Source organism: Balaenoptera ricei, chromosome 5, assembly GCF_028023285.1.
Source record: "Balaenoptera ricei isolate mBalRic1 chromosome 5, mBalRic1.hap2, whole genome shotgun sequence".
Lineage (NCBI taxonomy): Eukaryota > Metazoa > Chordata > Mammalia > Artiodactyla > Balaenopteridae > Balaenoptera > Balaenoptera ricei.
The window spans coordinates 51,669,567-51,677,013 of NC_082643.1; positions in this window are offsets into that span (position 1 = coordinate 51,669,567).

Genomic DNA, 7,447 nt, shown 5'->3' on the forward strand with positions numbered 1-7,447 from the left:
CCACCAGATGTGGACCTGCCCACCAGAAAGACAAGATCCAGCCTCATCCACCAGAACACAGGCACTAGTCCCCTCCACCAGGAAGCCTACACAACCCACTGAACCATCCTTAGCCTCTGGGGACAGACACCAAAAACAATGGAAACTACGAACCTGCAGCCTGCGAAAAGGAGACCCCAAACACAGTAAGTTAAGCAAAATGAGAAGACAGAGAAACACACAGCAGAAGAAGGAGCAAGGCAAAAGCCCACCAGACCTAACAAATGAAGAGGAAATAGGCAGTCTACTTGAAAAAGAATTCAGAATAATGATAGTAAAGATGATCCAAAATCTTGGAAATAGAATGGAGAAAATACATGAAAAGTTTAACAAGGACCTAGAAGAACTAAAGAGCAAACAAACAATGATAAACAACACAATAAATGAAATTAAAAATTCTCTAGAAGGGATCAATAGCAGAATAACTGAGGCAGAAGAACAGATAAGTGACCTGGAAGATAAAATAGTGGAAATAACTACTGCAGAGCAGAATAAAGAAAAAAGAATGAAAAGAATTGAGGACAGTCTAAGAGACCTCTGGGACAACATGAAACGCACCAACATTCGAATTATAGGGGTCCCAGAAGAAGAAGAGAAAAAGAAAGGGACTGAGACAATATTTGAAGAGATTATAGTTGAACACTTCTCTAATATGGGAAAGAAAATAGTTAATCAAGTCCAGGAAGCACAGAGAGTCCCATGCAGGATAAATCCAAGGAGAAACACGCCAAGACACATATTAATCAAACTATCAAAAATTAAATACAAAGAACAAATATTAAAAGCAGCAAGGGAAAAACAACAAGTAAAACATAAGGGAATCCCCATAAGATTAACAGCTGATCTTTCAGCAGAAACTCTGCAAGCCAAAAGGGAGTGGCAGGACATATTAAAAGTGATGAAAGAGGAAAGCCTACAACCAAGATTACTCTACCCAGCAAGGATCTCATTCAGATTTGACGGAGAAATTAAAAGCTCTACAGACAAGCAAATCTAAGAGAATTCAGCACCACCAAACCAGCTTTACAACAAATGTTAAAGGAACTTCTCTAGGCAGGAAACACAAGCGAACGAAAAGACCTACAATAATAAACCCAAAACAATTAAGAAAAGGGTAATAGGAACATACATATCGATAATTACCTTAAATGTAAATGGATTAAATGCTCCAACCAAAGACAGAGACTGGCTGAATGGATACAAAAACAAGACCTGTATATATGCTGTCTACAAGAGACCCACTTCAGACCTAGGGACACATATAGACTGAAAGTGAGGGGATGGAAAAAGTTATTCCATGCAAATGGAAATCAAAAGAAAGCTGGAGTAGCAATTCTCATATCAGATAAAATAGACTTTAAAATAAAGACTATTACAAGATACAAAGAAGGACACTATATAATGATCAAGGGATCAATGCAAGAAGAAGATATAACAATCGTAAATATTTATGCACCCAACATAGGAGCACCTCAATACATAAGTCAAATACTAACAGCCATAAAAGGGGAAATCGACAGTAACACAATCATAGTAGGGGACTTTAATACTCCACTTTCACCAATGGACAGATCATCCAAAATGAAAATAAATAAGGAAACACAAGTTTTAAATGATACATTAAACAAGATGGACTTAATTGATATTTATAGGACATTCCATCCAAAAACAACAGAATACACATTCTTCTCAACTGCTCATGGAACATTCTCCAGGATAGATCATATCTTGGGTCACAAATCAAGCCTTGGTAAATTTAAGAAAATTGAAATCGTGTCAAGTATCTTTTCCGACCACAACACTATGAAACTAGATATCAATTACTGGAAAAAATCTGTAAAAAATACAAACACATGGAAGCTAAACAATACACTACTAAACAACCAAGGGATCACTGAAGAGATCAAAGAGAAAATCAAAAAATACCTAGAAACAAGTGACAACGAAAACACAATGACCCAAAACCAACGGGAAGCAGCAAAAGCAGTTCTAAGAGGGAAGTTTATAGCAATACAACCCTACCTCAAGAAACAAGAAACAACTCAAATATACAACCTAACCTTACACCTAAAGCAATTAGAGAAAGAAGAACAAAAAAAACCCCCCAAAGTTAGCAGAAGGAAAGAAATTATTAAGATCAGATCAGAAATAAATTAAAAAGAAATGAAGGAAACGATAGCAAAGATCAATAGAACTAAAAGCCGGTTCTTTGAGAAGATAAACAAAATTGATAAACCATTAGCCAGACTCATCAAGAAAAAAAGGGAGAAAACTCAAATCAATAGAATTAGAAATGAAAAAGGAGAAGTAACAACTGACACTGCAGAAATACAAAGGATCATGAGAGATTACTACAAGCAGCTATATGTCAATAAAATGGACAACCTGGAAGAAATGGACAAATTCTTAGAAGTGCACAACCTGCTGAGACTGAACCAGGAAGAAATAGAAAATATGAACAGACCAATCACAAGCACTGAAATTGAAACTGTGATTCAAAATCTTCCAACGAACAAAAGCCAAGGACCAGATGGCTTCACAGGAGAATTCTATCAAACATTTAGAGAAGAGCTAACACCTATCCTTCTCAAACTCTTCCAAAATATAGCAGAGGGAGGAACACTCCCCAACTCATTCTACGAGGCCACCATCACCCTGATACCAAAACCAGACAAAGATGTCACAAAGAAAGAAAACTACAGACCAGTATCACTGATGAACATAGATGCAAACATCCTCAACAAAATACTAGCAAACAAAATCCAACAGCACATTAAAAGGATCATACAATATAGTCAAGTGGGGTTTATCCCAGGAATGCAAGGATTTTTCAATATACACTGATCAATCAATGTGATACACCATATTAACAAATTGAAGGAGAAAATCCATATGATCATCTCAATAGATGCAGAAAAAGCTTTTGACAAAATTCAACACCCATTTATGATTAAAAACTCTCAAGAAAGTGGGCATAGAGGGAACCTACCTCAACATAATAAAGGCCATATATGACAAACCCACAACCAACATCATTCTTAATGGTGAAAAACTGAAACCATTTCCTCTAAGATCAGGAACAAGAGAAGAGTGCCCACTCTCACCACTATTATTCAACATAGTTTTGGAAATTTTAGCTATGGCAATCAGAGAATAAAAAGGAATCCAAATCGGAAAAGAAGAAGTAAAGCTGTCACTGTTTGCAGATGACATGATACTATCCATAGAGAATCCTAAAGATGCTACCAGGAAACTACCAAAGCTAATCAATGAATTTGGTAAAGTAGCAGGATACAAAATTAATGCACAGAAATCTCTTGCATTCCCATACACTAATGATGAAAAATTTGAACATGAAATTAAGAAAACACTCCCATTTACCATTGCAACAAAAAGAATAAAATATCTAGGAATAAACCTACCTAAGGAGACAAAAGACCTGTATGCAGAAAACTATAAGACACTGATGAAAGAAATTAAAGATGATACAAATAGATGGAGAGACATACCATGTTCTTGGATTGGAGGAATCAACATTGTGAAAATGACTATACTACCCAAAGCAATCTACAGGTTCAATGCAATCCATATCAAACTACCAATGGCATTTTTCACAGAACTAGAACCAAAAATTTCACAATTTGTATGGAAACACAAAAGACCCCGAATAGCAAAAGCAATCTTGAGAAAGAAAAACGGAGCTGGAGGAATCAGGCTCCCTGACTTCAGACTATACTACAAAGCTACAGTAATCAAGACAGTATGGTACTGGCACAGAAACAGAAATATAGATCAATGGAACAGGATAGAAAGCCCAGAGATAAACCCATACACATATGGTCACCTTATCTTTGATAAAGGAGGCAAGAATATACAGTGGAGAAAAGACAGCCTCTTCAATAAGTGGTGTTGGGAAATCTGAACAGCTACATGTAAAAGAATGAAATTAGAACACTCCCTAAGACCATACACAAAAATAAACTCATAATGGATTAAAGACCTAAATGTAAGGCCAGACACCATCAAACTCTTAGAGGAAAACATAGGCAGAACACTCTATGACATAAATCACAGCAAGATCCTTTTTAACCCACCTCCTAGAGAAATGGAAATAAAAACAAAAGATAAACAAATGAGACCTAATGAAACTTAAAACTTTCGCACAGCAAAGGAAACCATAAACCAGACGAAAAGACAACCCTCAGAATGGGAGAAAATATTTGCAAATGAAGCAACTGGCAAAGGCTTAATCTCCAAAACATACAAGCAACTCATGCAGCTCAATATCAAAAAAACAACCCAATCCAAATATGGGCAGAAGACCTGAACAGACATTTCTCCAAAGAAGATATACAGATTGCCAACAAACACATGAAAGAATGCTCAACATCATTAATTATTAGAGAAATGCAAATCAAAACTACAATGAGATATCATCTCACACCGGTCAGAATGGCCATCATCAAAAAATCTACAAACAGTAAGTGCTGGCGAGGGTGTGGAGAAAAGGGAACCCTCTTGCACTGTTGGTGGGAATGTAAATTGATACAGCCACTATGGAGAACAGAATGGAGGTTCCTTAAAAAACTAAAAATAGAACCACCATATGACCCAGCAATCCCACTACTGGGCATATACCCTGAGAAAACCATAATTCAAAAAGAGTCTTGTACCAAAATGTTCATTGCAGCTCTATTTACAATAGCCAGGACATGGAAGCAACCTAAGTGTCCATCAACAGATGCATGGATAAAGAAGATGTGGCACATATATACAATGGAATATTACTCATCCATAAAAAGGAACGAAACTGAGTTATTTGTAGTGAGGTGGATGGACCTAGAGACTGTCATACAGAGTGAAGTAAGTCAGAAAGAGAAAAACAAATACCATAGGCTAACACATGTATATGGAATTTAAAAAAAAAAAAGAAAGAAAATGGTCAGAAGAACCTGTGGGCAAGATGGGAATAAAGATGCAGACCTACTAGAGAATGGACTTGAGGATACGTGGAGGGGGAAGGGGAAGCTGGGACAAAGTGAGAGAGTGGTATGGACGTATATACACTACCAAAAGTAAAATAGATAGCTAGTGGGAAGCAGCCGCATAGCACAGGGAGATCAGCTCGGTGTTTTGTGACCACCTAGAGGGGTGGGATAGGGAGGGTGGGAGGGGGGGAGATGCAAGAGGGAAGAGATATGGGGACATATGTATATACATATGTATACATATGTATAGCTGATTCACTTTGTTATAAAGCAGAAACTGACACACCATTGTAAAGCAATTATACTCTAATAAAGATGTAAAAAAAAAAAAAAAAACAAATCAAAAGGATTTTTCAGCTACTGAGCTAAGCACAGAGAGTCCAGAGCAGAAGCAGAAAGGCCGGTAAGGAGGCTCTTATAATAATCTAGGCAAGAACTGATGGTGGTTTGCACTAAGATGGTAGCAGTGGAAGAGATAAGAAAGGGTAGATTCTGGATATATTCCGATTTTCATTGTGGAATTACCAGTCTTGCAGTGTAAAGGGTAAAATTTTACTTAACGTTTATTCAGTGCTTACTATGTGCCAGATACTAGTCTGAACATTTTCTATGTATCCACTCATTTATTTTCCACAACCATCCAGTGAAAGAAGATTCATTATTATTCTCCACTTTACATATGAGGGAACTGAAGCAGAGAAATAATATTGGAGTTGGGGAAATCAGAAGATCATTCCAGGTACCAGATGACAAGAGTCTGAGTTAATGCAATAGCATTGGAAATTAAGCAGGAAAGCAGGTGGTGAAGTGGCAGGGAAAAGATAGTGTTTTCCATCTTTAGTTATTTTATTTCCTTCTTTCTGAGCAGGGCATTGCATAAGTGGCCATTAAGATGTTGCAGGCGGCTTGCATCTCTTCTCCGGGTAGAAGTGCTTTTGGAAACATTTTCTTTGTAAAGCAATGAGAGACATTGATTGTTTGCAGAGCTATCATTTTGATTCATGGGGAAAAGTATTTCAGATGATAATAAAGGAGATAGCTGAAAATAACTTCAGTGTAAATATATCCTTAAACGGAGAGAGATGGTGGAAATATAAAAATTGAGAGGGTTGAGGGAAGGTTTGTATAATAAATGTTTTAATTTCTTTACCACACCATCTTCTGCTAAGTAAATTTCTAAAGGAGGGGCATAATTTCGATCTTACCTGTGGGATGACAGGCAATGACAACTTGCAAGTCTGGAATGACCTGAAATGGGTTTTATTAATGAAGTTGTCCGCACTAGGGTAGCAGAAGGATATAGTGTGCCAGATTATGTATTGGATTCAGTTGTAAAAGTCCTTGATTCTAGTTCTAATTCTGAGGCTTGTGTTATAAAACTTCTTTTTGCCTTATTTGTAAAACAAAGACAATAAGAGATAGCCATAAGAATGGATGCTTCCAAGGTTTTTTAAGGATGAAGAAAGTACAAATGAAAAGAACATCATGAAAAACTAAAATCTCAAATTACGAACATTTAAAGGGAGAAGGTTAAGGTTATTTACTCACTCTAGGGATTTTTTCTGTTGAATTTACCATTTTGACAGTTTGCCCAAAGAAAGGGATACAGCAGTTAGAAGTCATTAAGATTTACAAACGTCATTTGTCATCACAGCTGGAAGTCTCAATAACAGCTTTTCAGTCTAGACTACATTGCAAGTCTCAGCCTTCATCTTTTGGGGCATCACTGTAGTTAAAAAGAATCCTTCTTTTTAACTTTGTTCATGGGAATTTCTTTGTTCATGGGAATATTTACTCTGTTTAAATGCAATTTATGTCCATACCCTTAAATTAAATCTCCATTTTGTGCTCTCAGGAATACATTAAAAAATATAATCTAGATAGCTTAAAGTTTGTGATTTGAGCTGTGTCAAAATTTAACCTTATGCAACTCACATTTAAATGATTTGATAATTGACATAATCTTGTTGATAGACTAAAAATGCAGAAATGGTTAAACTGTATCATTTGTGAGACCAACAGACCATGATTTGTAATAAGTACATTTTATTACTTATTTTTCATTTCTATGGGAGCAGGTGAGCACATAAATATTATGGACCATAAACTAAAAGTACTGGTTGTAAATTAAATTTTAAATTAAGTTGCAATTTGAAGATAGTTTAGAATATGGAGAATTCTTAGCCATTTGTATGTTAATTAGTTTTCAAAATTATTTTTTAAATGTCTAGTTTCATGGCAGATTTGAGCAGAAATGGTTTCTCAGTGATCTTCTGGTTACTTTAAAACAGTATTGAAGGAAGAAAACTTGCAGTGTTGTATTAGCATTTTACGGTTGAAAAAGGCTGTTTAAAGTCATCTAGCCTTGGAATCTCAGCATCTCCAGGTTAGGAATGAGATGAAATTATTGGAATTGCCTT